At 39.7% G+C, this 19147-nt stretch overlaps 1 non-coding gene across 1 annotated transcript; it reads left to right on the top strand.

The window, feature by feature from the left end:
• The first annotated feature begins 713 nt into the window (after nt 1-713).
• TRNAV-UAC (transfer RNA valine (anticodon UAC)) lies at nt 714-786 on the top strand. Its single transcript has one exon. It is a non-coding gene; the product is annotated as a tRNA-Val (tRNA).
• The last annotated feature ends 18361 nt before the right edge of the window (nt 787-19147 follow it).

The raw sequence follows: 19147 nt of genomic DNA on the forward strand, positions 1-19147 counted from the left end.
CTAACTTTAGCTGGTCAGGGAGATGAGTTTGAGACTACTCTCCCAGGGAGATGATTTGAGACTGACCTCCCATCTCCTCTGCTGCAGCACCCAATTAAAGCCTTCTTTTTTGGCAATAATTGTTGGGTCAGTGATTGGCTTTCTGTGCTGTGAGCAGCAGGACCTAGACCAAACCCCTGGTGTTTCAGTAACACATTAGGCGTGAAAAAGCTCCCTCTGGATCCACAGGCTGGGTGTAAGGGGAATTCAGAAGGTGACAGGCTTGGGGGAGCTTCTGAGACAGCAAAGCCAAGCAGGACACTTGAGATAGTGAGATGTTAAGTATCTGGAGAAATGAGTGCCCAGTGCTAGGTTTATCCCTATTCACGAGTCACCATGACATTGGGTAAGCTCATTTCGCTGAGCCTCAGTGAGTGCTGCTCACTATTCTGAACACCAAATGTGTTCCTGGACAAAGTATGTCAAGGGCCGCAGAGATTTAACTGATTCCACACTCGCCAAACTCCCACCCATTCCACATGGAGTAGAGCTTCCCAAACCTGGTTGGAAGTCTGCAAAAACTGGGGAGCTCATTTTTTAAACATAATATAAGAGAATGTGTTCAAAGTATCATTTTATCATCACAATACAATCTATGTAATATGTTACTTACAAGAAAAATGAATTTAAAAAAGGAGTTATGTCTCAAAGGCTACAGTTTCAGTACAAGATTCGGTTCCATAGTGTAGTGGTTATCACATCTGCTTTACACGCAGAAGGTCCTGGGTTCGAGCCCCAGTGGAACCATGGTTGCAAGGTGGCTCTTTTGGCCGGGCGCAGTGGTTCAAGCCTGTAATCCCAGCACTTTGGGAGGCCGAGACGGGCGGATCACGAGGTCAGGAGATCGAGACCATCCTGGCTAACCCCGTGAAACCCCATCTCTACTAAAAAACCAAAAAAATCCGGGCGTAGTGGCGGGCGCCTGTAGTCCCATCTACTCAAGAGGCTGAGGCAGGAGAATGGCGTGAACCCAGGAGGCGGAGCTTGCAGTGAGCTGAGATCCGGCCACTGCACTCCAGCCTGGGCGACAGAGCGAGTCTCCGTTTCAAAAAAAAAAAAAAAGGTTCGGGGGAGTGGAAGTAAGGGGTAGGCTGGATAGCTCTCCACTGTGTGGTGGCCCACAAGGACCACATGGAGCGTGTCTGTTTCTGTGGGTGAGACCAGGTTGGGCAGTCTCCGGCATCAGCATTTAATTATGCCAAGACTTGCTGTGTCAGGCCCCAGATCAGGGGAGACTATGTGTAGGATATTTGGACGACCTCACACATGGCCCAAGCACTTTCTTTTTTTTTTTTTTTTTTTTTTTTTTTTGAGACGGAGTCTTGCTCTGTAGCCCAGGCTGGAGTGCAGTGGCCGGATCTCAGCTCACTGCAAGCTCCGCCTCCCGGGCTTACGCCATTCTCCTGCCTCAGCCTCCCGAGTAGCTGGGACTACAGGCGCCCGCCACCTCGCCCGGCTAGTTTTTTTGTATTTTTAGTAGAGACGGGGTTTCACGGTGTTAGCCAGGATGGTCTCGATCTCCTGACCTCGTGATCCGCCCGTCTCGGCCTCCCAAAGTGCTGGGATTACAGGCTTGAGCCACCGCGCCCGGCCGGCCCAAGCACTTTCTAACCTGTGTCTGGTAACACCCCTTCACCTGCTTAATTCCAGCATCCCTCAGATCTCACCTCAAACATTACTTTCTTGGGGAGGCCTTCCTTCACATTCCAATCGAGTCAAACACTCCAGTTCAAATGTTCTCAAAATGTTCCATTTCCCCTTCAGAGATCACAGTTTTAATTCATTTTAAGAATTGTTTTGAGTCACTATCTCTCCAATGAATGTGAGACTTTGACAGAGGGGACTGCTTCTGTATCTCCAGCAACCAGCACAGCACCTGGCCCCTTTGCAAAGGGCTCAATAAATTGCTGAATGAGTGAATCCCATCTTCAAGATAAATAGCTCTTTTCTGATTGTTCCTTATTTATTTGTTATCCTAAATTTTCCTACCATTCATTAAAGTGAAAGTAATTCATTTTAATGTGGTCAGTATAGCCACATTTTATTTCAAAAAAAGAAATACTTTATTTCTTAAGATAACTTGAGAACAGGTTATTCATACATTAGAAATAGGGCTAGGGGCCATGGGTCATGCCTGTAATCCCAGCACTTTGGGAGGCTGAGGTGGGAGGATTGCTTGAGGCCAGGAGTTTGAGACCAGCCTGGGCACAAAGTGAGACCGATGTCTCTTTAAAAAAAAAAAAAAATTAGCTGGGTGTAGTGGTGCTTGCCTGCAGTGGCACACCTTTAAACCCTGCCCTGTCTGGCTTAAGTATTTCATGAAGCCCGGAGTCCAGATACTTGGAGGGCTGAGGTAAGAAGATCACTTGAGCCCAGGAGTTCGAGGCTCCAGTGAGTAATGCTTGTGCCACTGTACTCCAGTCTAGGTGACAGAGTGAAACCTTGTCTCAGAAAAAAAAAAAGAAAGAAAGAAAGAAAGGAAAGAAAGAAAAAGAAATAGCTGCAGATTATTGATCTCCACCTTTTTGCAATAATATTTTATTTTAGCATTCTTCTCCTTGCTGCCCATGTACCCATTGGCTTTTCAGCTTTGTTTTTGAGAGAAATACGAACACACACCCCACCACTTGAGTGGTAGTATACTCACTATACAGGCCAAAGGTAATGTTTAGCTTCATAAAATTCCATCTGAACATCAACAATCATTGTCCGAAACTCACAGTCAAGAACTGTGATCGTCTGCCTTCCACTGGTTGGGCTGATTCTAACAAGACCTTTGCTACTTAAAATAGGATCCCAGCATCAGGAACACATTGGCATCACCTTGGAGGTTATTTTAAATGCAGAATCTCAGGCCCCACCCCAGACCAAAAAATTAGAATATGTGCTTTAATAAGATACCTCAGTGATACATATGCACGGAAAAGTTTCAGAAAGCTGGATTATCAAGCTGTTCAAAGTCCGTGGTCCTTCTGAGTAAAGGAGAACCTGGAAAAACTTTTCTCTTACAACTCTTCATGAAATCTTGACTAAATGTGAGAAGGCTAAGGGAAGGTTTAGTTAGTAATTTTCCAAGTAATCATGTTTGACAAGGCTGTATACTGCTTACAAAATTCGCATTGGTCTTACTCCTCTGATGAATGCCACATACTCACTTCTCTTTGTCTGTTTCATGTTTGCATAGGTCCAGCAAAGGGATGTTTGGTTCGTCAGTATCACTGAGCTGTGGCCATGTTTAGAGGCTCATTCCTAGAAAAATCAATTAACTTTCAATTAAAAATTAGCTTTCATTGCAAACAAAACAAAACCACCTTTAAACCTTGACCTGTCTGGCTAAAGCATTTCATGAAGCCGTGGAAAACCACAGGGCAAAGGATAAAGGGTGGGTAAGTATTGAATATACTACAGATGTACATTAGTGAAGACAAAGGGTAACTCATCTCTTTCATGGGCGATCAACTCACAAGAGCTCCTCATATGATGACAGCTGGTGGCTGGAATCAGCTCACTTTTGAAGCTCTGATCCCTCCCTAAGCAAGCAATCATGTGGGGGGGTGTGTGTGTGTGTGTGTTGTTGTTGATGGTTTCCCTTTCCAGAAAAAAAAAAAAAAAAAAGATAACTAAGTTGGGTTTCTTACCATTATCATTTTTATATGAGTTTAGATATAAAAAGCCAGGTTTCTGAAGATTTGACTACCATTAAAGAAGATGAAAAAGACTTGATAGACCAAATAAAGGTAAAGTTGTAGGCAAAACGTAAAGGCTGCCAAATTTCCCTCCCAACCCTGGGTGTCACAAACTCTAAACCAAATACTGAAATGTTACAGCTGGCAGAGGCCGTGAAAATCTAGTCTAATGCCTTATTTGTTCAGATGACACTAAGACATTAAAGTGACTGGCTATCAAACCAAACACTAGCATCTGGGTCTTTTGATTTGGAATCAAGTGTTATGATTGTTTGAACCACTCTACACACAAAACATAATACCTCTCCTTATGGAAAAACAGCAACAAAACAACAAAACAAAAACACATAAGGGCAGGGACTGTGTCTGTTTATTGCTTGATCTGGGATAGCAGAAAATCATGTATTTACTAGCACTTAATAAATACTTGTTGAATGAACTTGCAATAGATGAAGATTTGTTAAATATCTACTGAGGGTAATATCTACTATAGATATTAGTTATAGTATAGCTATATATTACAATATAATTATATATTTCTATAATTAGGCAGTATATGGGGGCATGTTTACATTATTACTTTCATTTTATACTACTTTATTATCACTACCATTGTTGTTATTATCAGAGTTGTATACAGCTAACACATAAGGCGAAGATAGAGGTCATTTTCCCTCATTTGGGAGAGAAGAAAAGGAAGATTGGTAGAAATTGGGTGTATATCATTCCCTGGAACCTGCAGATTTCTGGCTCTGCCTTTTACTGCCATTTAAAACCAACCCTGGCACATGGTAAATGCTAGATAAATGGCAGCTGTGAGTATCACCACTGCTATTGTCACCATGTTACCATCATGGCTTTGTGCCAAGCCTACTGCTCCATCTTTTCTTTTTAATTTTTTGGGGGAGTTGAGGGGGTCGAGGTCTTGCTTTGTTGCCCAGACTGTTGTCTCAAATTCCTGGGCTCAAGCGATCCTGCCTCCACCTCCCAAAGTGCTGGGATTACAGGCTTGAGCCACCACGCCCGGCCACCTGCTCCATCTTGATTTTCCCCTGACCCACATGGATCCTATGAATCCACCATAACAACTACTTCTCCCTAGGTGGACTGACCTCTCTGAACTTTGGCACTCACGTTTTATATAGATTACAAAGCACCTGCTTAGTCTCCTCCTGTCTAGTCAAATTACCAAGTTTCAGGTTTTGCATTTCTTTTTTAAATCAAGTTTGTGAGACCCAGTACAAATAAATTAACATGTGCATCAGGCACTAGGGCAACAGACAGACACAGGGGAGAGAATGAATATATCTCAGTGTAGGACCCCAAAGTGGGCTGAACTGATCTTGACCCCAGCAGGGACCAGGAACCTTCTAAGCTAACTTTTCATGAGGAATATTCCTCAGTTACTTCCTTTGTATCCACGTAACACTTATGTTGGTGGCATTTGGACCAAGTCAGAGGATTCCTACAAATTGAGAGGGCTTTTTTTCCTTTTCTTTGGTTGGTAAGAGAAAAATATATATTTTAATGATTGAATCAAGGCAAGTTTTAGGGGTACAGGTCATGTTTGGCCATGTGCTTGACTGTTTTAGAAGTCACAAGACAGGGTCACAATGAATATATCAATCAGGATGTCTATGGACCCAGGCCTCACATCATATGTTGTAGAAGATAACTCTCACCTTCCACAACAATTACACAGACTGATAAAAGAACAGACTAATAATAGTGATAACAGCAGCCATGTAAGCTCTGGTTTCCAGCAAATTCAGGACATTTGGAAGCTCCTGAGGAGGCAGTGTGGGGCTGGGGACCAGATCCCAGATCTAGTTTGAGTTCCTGCTGACCTAGTCTCTGCAATTCCCTGAAAGCCATTCCAGGTTTTCCCATTGGGCCATAAACCTGTCAGGGTTTTTGTTTGGAGAAGTAGTGAAGCCCAGGCCAGGTTTTTCTCTCAACCCCATCTGCTGGGGCTGTGAGTCCCACTGCAGCCTTAGCCCCGCCCTTTGCTTCTGCTGCACTGGGCTGATTGACTCAGCCAACCTCCCGGGTTGCGGGCCCTGAGCAGCCTCAATACTTGGTTTCTCTTTCTGCAGCGGGTCTCTCTCTTTCAAATGGCCCGCTTTCTTTGGGGGCTTCAACGCCGGCAGAGTCCCTGATACTCCTTCACCCCCAATCCCAGATCTTAGAGCAGACTGCCAACAGCTTGGTTCCTTGGGCTTGCAGGCACCGGGATCCTGGTCACCCAGTCTCCAGCCCAACTTGTCAGCTGACAGGACCCCTAGGAAGAAATGTACCCCACCACTTCCAAAAATTAGAGACCACGTGGATGTGTGCCTTTGTGATTAGAACTGTCATGTAAAGGGCCAAGGACCCCACTAGGACCACACACCAGGACAAATAGAGTTCATGGGGGAAAGCCAGGACAGCACAGGCAGGACCTCCTCCCCACCCCGCCTTGTCACACAGAGAAGTGCGCACTCTGCGCTTACTCAGCTCTGTGGAAACAGCTCCTTGAAAATCAACAAAAGGCAGAAGAAATGAATCTTCAGGGCAACGTGCATTTGTCCCTCCTTAATCAAATTTGCCTTTCTCACCTCCAGGGCTTTATGAGCACAAACAACATTGCATTAATCTTTGTAACCCCTCCAATACTGAGAAAGTAAAAATCGGCGCTGCCATTCATCAGGCTACGATAACAGACACAGATAAAGCCAGCAGCAAAGTTAATAGCAAACGATCTTTCTCCCAAGGACACACTGCTGCTGAAAGGTATGACCCCCTTCTTAGAGTGACAACAGCTTTCTTGCTCAGTGAGTAACCCTGTCCTTTCACATGGGAAACTTCCAAAACTTTGCTCTTTGAAATTACATCAGTAACAATGAAACATCCCACTCTTACCTGGGCGAACTAAGACAGAGAAGCGACCTTGATTTACAACCCCGGTGCAGAGGTTCAGATAAAGGTTTCTGGACACAATATTGGCATTTATTTTAATAGTGTCCAAGGAAATATGATCCTGTGTCCATTTCAGTCCAGACCTGATGATAACCCTTTTATACTCACACTGCATTGCTTAACACGCATTAAAACACTCCTTCATTTAATTTTACATAGACTCCATCTTTCCCAGAACTTTTATAGTAACTATTTCTTCCTTCATTTGTTGAGAAGCTCCATGGTTCTTTCACTGTGTGATTTTTATTGCAATCAGCCAAAAACAAACAAACAAACCCTGACTTTGTCAGACTACAGATTTGTCCCTAGTGGTATTAGGCTAAGTGGGCCACGACAGTGCCAAGCACAGGGACTTGCATTTAATACCGATATACCTACTTCTGATGGATTCACTGAACAGTCCACGTGGACTGTGAAATAGATGAAGATATGGTGTAATTATATAGAGATTGACAGTGTTCATTATACTAAGTGAGTATATTTCCTTTTTAAAGCATTATCTAAGTGTTTTCCTGAGAAAGTGGGGTATATGAGAAAACGACAAATTTCTTTGTTTATAAAGTATACGATTCAGTAGTTTTTAGTGTAGCTACAGAATTGTGCAATCATAACCAGAAACTCAAAGACTTTTTTTTTTTTTTTTGAGACACAGTTTCGCTCTTGTTGCCCAGGATGGAGTGCAATGGCGCAACCGCGGTTCACTACAACCTCCGCCTCCCAGGTTCAAGAGGTTCTCCTTCCTCAGCCTCCTGAGTAGCTGGGATTACAGGTGCCTGCCACCACATCTGGCTACTTTTTTGTATTTTTAGTAGAGATGGAGTTTCACCATGTTGGCTTGGCTGGTCTCGAACTCCTGACCTCAGGTGATCCACCCGCCTCGGCCTCCCAAAGTGCTGGGATAGCAGGTGTGAGCCACCCCGCCAGGTCTGGGCCATTTTTATCACACCAAAAAGAAACCCCATACCTATTAGCAATCACCCCTGATTCCTTCCTCCCCATATCCCCTGGCAACCACAAATCTACTTTCTGTCTCCATGGATTTACCCTTTCCAGACATGTCATTTAAATGGAAGCACACAATATATGGCCTTTTGTGACTGACATCTTTCACTTAGCGTAATGTTTTCAAAGTTCATCCATCAAAACAAAACAAAACAAAACCGGTTCATCCACATTATAGCACATATCAGTTCTTCATTTCTTTTCTTTTCTTTTTGGCCAATAATATCCCATTGTGTGGCTATACTGCATTTTCTTTTATCTGTTTATCAGTTGATGTTCTTTTGAGTTGCTTCCACTTTTTGGTTATTATGAATAATGCTGCTATGAACATTTGTGTTCAAGTTTTTGTATGAACATATGTTTTCCATTCTCCTGGGCATATATTTAGAAGTAGAATTGCTAGATCATACACTAACTCTGTATTTAATTTTTGAGGAACTTCCAAACTGTTTCCCAAAGTGACTAACAATTTTATATTCCTACCAGCAGTATATGGGCGTTCCAATTTCTTCACATCCTCATCAACTCTTATTATCTGTCTTTTTTACTATAGCCATCCTAGTGTGTGAAATTATGTCTTGTCATGTTTTTACTTGCATTTCCTTAGTCACTAATGATATCGAGCATCATTGACCACCTTCTTTGGAGAAATGTCTATTCCTTTGATCAGTGTTTAACTAGGTTATTTGTCTTTTTATTGTGGAGTTGTAAGAGAATTTCCTTTCCTTTCCTTTTTTTCTCTTCTTTTCTTTCTTTCATCTCACTCTGCTGGAGCGCAGTGGCATAATCATAGCTCATTGTAACCTAAAAGTCCTGGGCTCCAGCCATCTTCCTGCCTCAGCCTTTCAAATAGCTAGGACTGCAGGCATGTACACCATGTCTGGCTATTAAAAATTTTTTTTGTAGAGATGGCCATCTCACGATGTTGCCCAGTCTGGCCTCAAACTCCTGGCCTCAAATGATCCTCCCAACTCAGCCTCCCAAAGCACTGGGATTATAGGCATGAGCCACTGTACCCGGCCTATAAGAGTTCTTTATATATTCTGGATACAAGCCCCTATTAGGTATTTTGCAAATATTCTTTTTTACTATATTTGGTGTCTATATTTGACCAATATATTTTCCCAATATATTAGCCATTTTGCTTTTTTCATGGTGTCCATTAAAGCACAAAATTTTTAAATTTTGATGAAGTCCTACTTATCTTTTATTTTTCTTTCATTGCTCATGGTTTTGGTGTCATAGCTAAGAATTCATTGCCAAGATCATGAAGATTTACCTTTATGTTTTCTTTTAAGGGTGTTTTGGTTTTAGCTCTTATATTTGGGTCATTTTAAGGTTTTTTTTTTTTTTTTTTTTTTTTTAAGTTGTGAGGTAAGGGTCCAGTCTCATTCTTTTGCATGTTTATATCCAGTTGTCCCAGCAGGATTTGTTGAAAATATTATTCTTCCTCCATTGAATTGTTTTGGCAAATTTACACTTTGTTAAAAATCAATTGACTTAAATGTATGAGTTTCTTTCTAGATTCTCAGTTGTAGTACATGATCTACATAACTACCCTTATTTCAATAACACATTTTTGTATTTCAATAGTTTTAGGGTACAGGTGGTTTTGGTTACATGGATAAGTTCTTTAGTTGTGATTTCTGAGATTTCAGTGCACCTGTTATTCTAGCACACTTTTTTGAATTGCTGTAGCTTTCCAATAAGTTTTGAAATCAAGATGTGTGAAGTTTCCAACTTCATTCTTCTTTTTCAAGATTATTTTGGCTATTTCAGGTCCCTGGAAGTTTCATATAAATTTTAAGATTGGTTTGTCAATTTCTCTAAAGAAGCCATCTGAGATTTTGATAGAGATTGTACTGAATCTGTAGATCAGTTTGGGAAGTATTGCCATCTTAATAATAACTATTTTATTTCATGAATATGGTATGTCTTTCCAGTTATTTGGATCTTCTGTAATCTCTTTCAATGACATTTTGTAGTTTTCAGTAAACAAGTCTTATATTTCTTTTGTTAAATTTATTCCTAAGTATTTCATTTTGATGCTGTTGTAAATAGAATTGTTTTTTTTTTTCATTTCTGTATTGTCTATTGCTAATAAATATCAATACAATTACTTTTTGTATATTGATCTTGTATCCTGGCACTTTGCTGACCCAGCTCAATAGCTATAATTTTTTTGTGTGATTCCTCAGGATATTCTATATACAAGATCATGTAGTCTGCCAATAGAGACACTTTTACTTCATCCTTTCTAATCTAGATATCTTTTTTTTCCCTTGTCTTTTCCCTGACTGAAACCCCCAGTGCTATATTGAGTAGAATTCATGAGAATGGACATTCTTGTCTTGTTCCTGCTGATAAAAGCTTTCGGTCTTTCATAATTAAGCACCATGTTTGCTTTGGGGTTTTCATAGATGCCCTTTATTAGGCTGAGGAAGTTTCCTTCTATTCCTAATTTGATAAGTATGTGTTTTGTTTTTTTTTAGTATAAAATGGTGTTGGATTTTTTCAGATTACTTTTTTCCACATCTACTGAGATAATCTTGTCATTTTGCCCTTTATTCTATTCATTAGTGTATTAGGTTAATTGATTTTCATATATTGAACCAACCTTGCAATCCTGAGATAAATCCCACTTGGTAATGGTTTATAATCCTTGTATGTGTTCCTGGATTTAGTTTGCCAGCGTTTTATTTTTTATCACTCAAATGGACACAGTATAGTTTGCTAGTATTTTATTCAGGATTTTTGCATCTATATTCACAACAGTGTTAATCTGAAGTTTTCTTGTGATATCTTTTTCTGGTTTTGGTACAATGTGGTACTTTCTATGAGGCCAGTAGAATGAGTTGTTACCTCCTCTTCTACTTTTTGGAAGAGTTTATGAAGGATTGGTGACAACTGTAAACATTTGGTAGAATATACCAGCTATGGTATCTGGTTCTGGGATCTTCTTTGTTGGAAGATTTTTTTTAAATTGCTAATTCAATCATTTACCTTTTATAAGTCTATTCAGATTTTAATTTATTTCCCAGTCAGTTTCAGTAGTTATGTCTTTCTAGAAATTTGAACATTTCATCTAAATTATGGAATTTGCTGGCTACAGTTCATAGTATTCTGTCGCCCAGGCTGGAGTGCAGTGGTGTGATCTCTGCTCACTGCAAGCTCTACCTCCTGGGTTCACGCCATTCTCCTGCCTCAGCATCCCGAGTAGCTGGGACTACAGGCGCCCGCCACCATGCCCAGCTAATTTTTTGCATTTTTAGTAGAGACAGGGTTTCACCGTAGTAGCCAGGATGGTCTCTATCTCCTGACCTCACGATCCGCCTGCCTCGGCCTCCCAAAGTGCTGGGCTTACAGGTGTGAGCCACTGCACCCGGCCCATAGTATTCTTTTATAATCTTTATTTGTGTCGGGTTGATGGTAATGTCCTCTCTTTCATTCTTGATTGTAGTAATTTGAGTCTTCTTGTTTCCAAGTTAGTCTAGTGAAACGTTTGCTAACTTTGTTGATCATTTCAAACAATAAACTTTCTTTTCTTGATTTTTCTCTACTGTTTTTCTATTTATCTTATTTATAACTCTTATTTCCTCTCTTACGCTTGTTCTGGGTTTAGTTTGCTCCTTTTCTAGTTTCTTAATGTGGAAAGTTAGATTATTATTATTTTTGTACTTGATATCCATCCCTACATCTCCCCCATCCCCACCTTCCCACTACCCTTCCCAGACTCTGGTAACCATCCTTCTACTCTCTGTCTCTGTGAGTCCAGTTGTTTTGATTTTTAGATCCCACAAATAAGTGAGAACATGTGATTTTGTAGTTCTATCTTGCTTATTTCACTTAGCATAATGACCTCCAGTTCTGTCCATGTTGCTGTAAATGATAGGATCTCATTCTTTTCTGTGGTTGAACAGTACTCCATTACATATATGTACCACATTTTCTTTATCCATTCATCTGTTCATGGACACTTGGGTGGCTTCCAAATCCTGGCTATTGTGAACAGTGTTTCAACAAACATGGAAGTACAACAAACATGGAAGTATATCTTCAATACACTGATTTCCTTTCTTTGGAGTATGTACCCAGCAGTGGGATTGCTGGATCATACGGTAGCTCTATTTTCAGTTTTTTGAAGAACCTCCAAATTGTTCTCCATAGTGGTACTAATTTATATTCCCACCAATAATGTACAAGTGTTTTCTTTTCTCCACATCCTTGCCAGCATTTTTTATTACCTGACTTTTGGATAAAAGCCATTTTAACTGAGGTGAGATGATATCTTATGGTAGTTTTGATTCGCATTTCTCTGACGATCAATTATATTGAGCACCTTTTCATATGCCAGTTTGCCATTTGTATGTCTTCTTTTGAGAACTGTCTGTTCAAATCTTCTGTTCATTTTAAACATCAGATTATTAAATCTTTTTCCTATAGAGTTGTTTGAGCTCCTTCTATATTCTGGTTATTAATCCCTGTCAGATAGGTAGTTGCAAATATTTTCTCCCAATCTGTAGGTTATTTCCTCACTTTGTTGATTGTTTCCTTTGCTGTGAAGAAGCTTTTTAACTTGATGTTATCACATTTGTCCATTTTTGCTTTGCTTACCTGTGCTTATGGGATATTACTCAAGAAATTTTTGCCCAGACATGGCCAGATGTGGTGGCTCATGCCTGTAATCCCAGACTTTTGGGAGGCTGAGGCAGGCGCATTGCTTGAGCCTGGGAGTTTGAGACCATGCTGGGCAACATGGTGAAACCCTGTCTCTACCAAAAAAGTACACAAATTAGCCAGGTGTGGTGATGCATGTCCGTAGTACATCAACCCCCTCCAGCTACTTGGGAGGCTGAGGCAGAAGGATCGTTTGAGCCCAGGAGGTTGTGGTTGCAGTGAGCCAGCCATGAGCATGCCACTACACTCCAGCCTGGGTGACAGAGTGAGACCCTGTCTCAAAAAAAAAAAAAAAAAAAAAAAAAGAAATAAAAGAATTTTTTGCCTAAACAAATATCCTGGAGAATTTTCCTAACGTTTTCTTGTAGTAGTTTCATAGTTTAAGGTCTTAGATTTAAGTCTTTAATCCATTTTGATTTGATTTTTGAATATGACGAGAGATAGGGGTCTAGTTTCATTTTTCTGCATATGCGATGATTGCTTTCTAATTTCATTCCATTATGGTCTAAGAACATATTTCAATCTTTTTAAATTTATTGAGATTTGTTTTATGGTCTATACTGGAGAATGTTTCGTGAGCACTTGAGAAGAATGTGTATTCTAGTATTCTCGGGTGGAGTGTTCTATAGATGTCTGTTAAGTCTTGTTGATTTGCAGTGTTGCTCAAGCCTTCTATTTCCTTGTTAATATTCTGTCTAGTTGTCTTATCTAGTGATGAAAATCAGGTACTGAAATCTTCAACTATCATTGTAGAAATGTTCATTTCTTCCTTCAGTTCTGTCCGTTTTTGCTTCATATGTTTTAAAGCTGTTAGGTGCATACATGTTTATAATAGTTCTGTCTTTTTAATGGATTATTAATTGTTATAAATTGTATTTATCTCTAGAACAATTTTTGCTTTAACGTCTATTTTGTCTATTACTAATACAATCATTCCAGCTCTCTTTTGGTTATTTTTTGCTTAGTATATCTTTCCATTCTTTTGCCTTCATCCTATTTGTTTGTTTGAATCTAAAATATTCTCTTTAGTCATATATGGTTGGATCACGTTTGTTTGTTTTTCAGTCCATTCTGCCAATCTCTGCCTTTTAATTGGAATGTTTAATCCATTTATATTTAGTCCAGTTATGAATACAGTAGGATTTATGCCTGCCATTTTGCTGTTTTATACAAAAGTCCTGTATCTTTTTTAAATTCCTCTAGCCTCTGATTTTTCTTTATCCATGTGATCTCAGAGCGATTTACTGAAAAAATTCAACCTTTCCTTCACTGACCTGTTATAGCACCTTCACCATATATTACATTGTCCATATATGCCCATTGCTTTTCTGAGCTCTCTATTCTAATGCATTAGTGTATTTTTTTCTATCTCTAGGACAATACTGCCCTGAATTAATTGTTATAGATTTATATCTGGTAGGGCAGTTCTCCCCATCATATTCATTTTCATCAAGAGTATTTTGACTTTTTTTTGGACCATTGCTTTTTCATCCAAATATTTAAATAAGCTTGTCAAACTTTTACCCAAATATCCATTGAGATTTGTATTTTTATTGTTGGATGTTCAGATCAATTTGTGATCGTTTGTATTTCTATATAACGATATGGCGTTTTTAAATCAATTTATTTGTAGTAAGTTAAAAAGTTATAGCTCTTCATTTATTTAGGTCTTTTAAAATGCCTTTTACTGGTTTTATAATTTTTCCAATAATTCTTGTATAAGTTTTGTTAGATTTCTTTCCAGGTTCTATTTTTCATTGCTATTGTAAATGTTACCTTTTTAAATTTCAGCTTTCTAACTGTGTGGTTTATGTATAGAAATATATATTTTTTTCTTTTTGAGACAGAGTCTCACTCTGTTTCCCAAGCTGGAGTGCAGTGGCACAATCTTGGCCCACTGCATCCTCTGCTGCCTCCTGGGTTCAAGTGATTCTCGTGCCTCAGCCCCCTGAGTAGCTGGGACTATAGGCACGCACCACCATGCCCAGCTAATTTTTTTGTATTTTTAGTAGAGACAGGGTTTCACCATATTGCCCAGGCTGATCTTGAACTCCTGAGCTCAGGCAATCTGCCTACCTTGGCCTCCCAAACTGCTAGGATTACAGGCATGAGCCACTGTGCCTGGCCTAGAAATATAATTTTTTATGTTTATTTTATATTCAGGAAACTGAAGATTCACTCATAGTAACTAACATTTCTTGTAGATTATTTTAGGTTTTCAAAACACGTAACGATATAATCTGCAAATTATACAGTTTTATTTCTTCTTTCCAATATCTTTTACCATGTATTTTATTTCCTTGCCTTACTTCACTGACTAAATCCTTCAGTACAATGTTGAATTTAAGCAAAGATAGTGGACATTCCTGTCTCATTTCCAATCTCAAAGGGAATGTTTCCAATATTTCATCATAAATATGTTAGATACAAAAGACTATATATTGTATGAGTCCAGGCATAGGACATTCTAGAAAAGGCATAACTCATCTATAGTGACAATGGATCAGCAGTTGCTTGGGACTGAGGCTTGGGGAGGAACTGGCAGCAGAGAGGCGCAGAGGAATTCTCTGAGGGTATTGAAAATGTAGAACATTGTGATAATGGTTACACAGGCTTATACACCTGTCAAAACTCATTGAACTGAAAGCATAATATTGTATATAAATTATACCTCAATACAGTTGGTTAAAGCACCCTAAGAAAGCTTTCTTCTCTCTACTGTACTGTATATACAAAAAGGTTTTGGGACCCTCGTCATATACATGTGATTCTATTTCAGGTTTCTTCATTCTGTTTCATGAATCTGTCATTTATTTCACTAATGCCACACTGCCTTGATAACGGTAGGTTTTGTTTTGTTTAGATAGAGTCTCGCTCTGTCACCCAGGCTGGAGTGTGGTGGTGCAATCTTGGCCCAGTGCAACCTCTGCCTCCCAGGTTCAAGCAATTCTCCTGCCTCAGCCTCCCAAGTAGCTGGAACTACAGGTACCTGCCACCACATCTGGCTAACTTTAGGTAATTTTAATAGAGACAGGGTTTCACCATGTTGGCCAGGCTAGTCTCAAACTCCTGACCTCACGTGATCTACCTGCCTTGGCCTCCCAAAGTGCTGGGATTGCAGGCATGAGCCACCACGCCCAGCCTAACTGCAACTTTTATTAAGTCCTGAAGTTAAGACCTCCAGAATTTTTCTTTCTGAAGATTGTTTTGGCTATTCTAGGTCTTTTGCCTTTTTGACTAAATTTTAAATTCAGTTTGTCAATTTCTACATATGCAATATATTTTTGTTACACAAATCAAATTTGCTGTTGCCTTTCCCTGAGGAGACTGGGTCTCTCCTAGGACTTAGCTTCACCTTGTTTCCTTCAAGGAGGCAACATGGTAGAATGGGAAGAGGAGATGGATCCATCATGTGTTTCCAGCAGACTGCTTCCTGATTTTGTGTCTTTAAGCATGTCTCTTGGCGTCTCTAAGACTCAACTTCACTAACTACAAAACATGAGTATGCGGAGCTATTCTAAACTTTTCTCTAAAGGGGCTGGACACTATACTCAAAGCTGCCTTGGTCAATATTGCTCTCCCTTTGTCTTTAGCATTGGGCGGGGCACAGTGCTCCATCAGCTTTCATTTCTGCTACCAAGCAGTGTCAATTTGCACTCCCTTTCATGTTCTCTTTCCTCTGATCCATTTGTAGAAGGATTCCTCCACTTCCCAATACAGTTTTTGTTTCCTTCTTTATACTCTGGTGCCACCTAGGACATATTATTATTCAAGCTATCACCACATGTGTTAGTCCATTCTTGCATTGCTATAAAGAAATGCCTAGGACTGGGCAATTTATAAAGAAAAGAGGTTTAGTTGTTTCACGGTTCTACAGGCTGTACAGGAAGCATAGTGGTATCTGCTTCTGGGGAGACCGCATGACCTCAGGAAGCTTCTGATCATGGTGGAAGGTGAAGGGGGAGCAGTTGTCTCACACGGCAGGAGCAAGAGAGAATGAGGTGAGGAGGTGCTACATAAACAACCAGATCTCATGAGAACTTACTGTCTATCATGAGGACAGTACCAACAGGGATGGTGCTAAACCACTCACGAGAATTCTGCCCCCATGATCCAACCACCTCCCACCAGGCCCCACCTCCAATGTTGGGGATTACATTTCATTATGAGATTTGGGCTGGGACACACATCCAAACTATATCACCATATATATTCTAGTTGTTTCTTTACTTCTATGGCACTTTTAGGTACAGACTTTATTATTCTATTTTGCAATTTCATGTAAAGTTTATAGAATGGCTTCTCTCAGCTTGATAAAATACACATATTTTCTGCACAACTGCACTAGAAGCATCTTGTGAGCAAGGTCTTGTTCTCTACTTTTTTTGTTTCCCTCATAACATTTAACCTTTTAAATACTTGTGATGTGAGTGACATTTAGTTAGGATCATGGGAGTCATAAAAAAATGAATCAACAATAGCTGTGACGTTGAGGTACTGAGTATTATTGAGAAACTATTTCAGGGGTTTATTTCAAGGGGAAATAATAAGATCTGCTAAAATAGACTACAGGTTGGAATCACAGTGTTTTTAGAACTGGAGGGAATTGTCATGATTATCTCTTTCTTCTCCCTCATGTGGGAGGATACTGAAGCCCAGAGAGGTGTGACTTTCCCAAGGTCATGGGTCCTCAGATGCCCAGGGAGGACTAGATTCTAGCTCTTCCAACCTTTTAGCAGTCAGAATCCCCTTTTTGTCCTACTCAAAAAAAAAAAAAAAAAAAAAAAAATGGCCAGCCTAGTGTTGAGGTTCACCCTTTTCAGCAAGCTTGGGACCATGAAGTCTCATTGTAGTCAGTGCACTCTATAGTAGTCATGAAATGATAGATGCTGGCCTCAAAAATCTTAACCAACCCAGCACTGGCAAAGAGCTGCTCTCCTGAACCATAACTGTCTTGTATTTCCAAAAGTTTTTTTTTTTTTTGAGACGGAGTCTCGCTTTGTCGCCCAGGCTGGAATGCAGTGGCATGATCTCGGCTCACTGGAAGCTCCACCTCCCAGGTTCACACCATTCTCCTGCCTCAGCCTCCTGAGTAGCTGGGACTACAGGCGCCTGCCACCACGCCCGGCTAATTTTTTTGGTATTTTTAGTAGAGACGGGGTTTCACCATGTTAGTCAGGATGGTCTCAATCTCCTGACCTCCTGATCCATCCACCTCGGCCTCCCAAAGTGCTGGGATTACAGGCGTGAGCCACCACCCCCAGCTTCCAAAAGCTTTAATACCTTTTCTTCCAAAATTATAAAATGACTAGTTACCACCACAATAAAACAACACAAATGTATAAAAAGAACTAATCATGTTTCTTCATTCCCTTTTATTTTTCTCACTCACCTTTTCTAGAATCTCCCCCTCCTCATCCCCAGGGCACCAGTTTTAACAGCTACCTTTTTCTATCTTCTATGCTTTTACAAACATACATCTCACACATATGTATACACATAGTGAGATGATATTATTGTTTCTTTTCCCTCAAGATAGAATCCCTCAAGATAGAAATTCAGAAGTTTGCATTTTGAAAATACTCATAACAACAAAGATAACTTTTAAATACCTTTTTGGAAAGAGAAGTTATACATACCTTATTTTTCCTATTGCATACTTACTATATAAAATACTGTAACTTAGTCATGGAATAGTCAACAGATAGATTCCTAAATATTTAAAATTAATGAAAAGATTTCCATATGGCTTTAGCAGACTTTCCATTATTTGACCACACTTAGATCCATGCGATATATTCTTTTCATAGGATAAAGTAGATCTAAATATATCTTTGCATGCTAACATCATCAGCTCATTACAGATAAGATATAAAATGACACATTTAATTTCTAGGAAGTTCATTTTCCATCATAATTGCTACAAATATAAAGCAGGCTCTAAAAATAGATTGCCTGAATAAAAAGAATTGTAACTCTAAAAGAAAGCACATTATTAAACACGATAAGGCTGTATAGTTAATAGTCCCATAGATGTCTAGAACTGATTAGACATGAAAAATAATTCCAGCATTTTAAAAACAATCCCCCACTGTTACCACCACACCTAGACTTCACTCTCTCTCTACAAGCATTTTGCTTGGCAAAATCCTACCATCCCATAATGCTCAACTCAGCTGTCACATTCTCTGCAAAGCTTTCTTCACTGGCCCGCCCTCCACTAAATTAATCACTTCCACCTTTGTGCTTTCATGACACTCTGCTGAGACTGATTTTATCCTGGTTAATCCCATTGTGAATGTCAAGTTTCTCTTGCCTGCTGAACTGTCAGCAAAACATGAGAATGTTCCACGTGGTCCATCTTCATTTGAGCACATGCATGTGCACACGCACGCATACACACACACACACGCAGAGCAAGATACTGAACTTATCCATCAATTCCACTATTTCCTACCCCCAATTCCTTCCATACTGCCTTTACCTTAATTTACCTATATATTGCTTCCCCCAAGTATATTTCTTCTTTGCTAACTTGAGTGGGATGCTTTGTATATTTACTTTTCTTTTTTTAAATACAGAAAATATTTAAGTTTTAAATTTGCTTGGAGGTGCAGTTTTGGCAGAAAATTTCTAAAAAATTATTATATGCCATTCTGGTTGTCATTCCTGTTAAATAATTTTGTAATGTCAGTTTTAATTTCTTCTTTGACCAAAGAGTTTTTAAGAGGATGCCTTTACTTGTTTGTTTTTTGAGGTCAAATGGTTGGGCTTTGGGGATTACA

Source organism: Macaca nemestrina, chromosome 12 (assembly GCF_043159975.1).
Source record: "Macaca nemestrina isolate mMacNem1 chromosome 12, mMacNem.hap1, whole genome shotgun sequence".
In the NCBI taxonomy this organism is placed as follows: domain Eukaryota; kingdom Metazoa; phylum Chordata; class Mammalia; order Primates; family Cercopithecidae; genus Macaca; species Macaca nemestrina.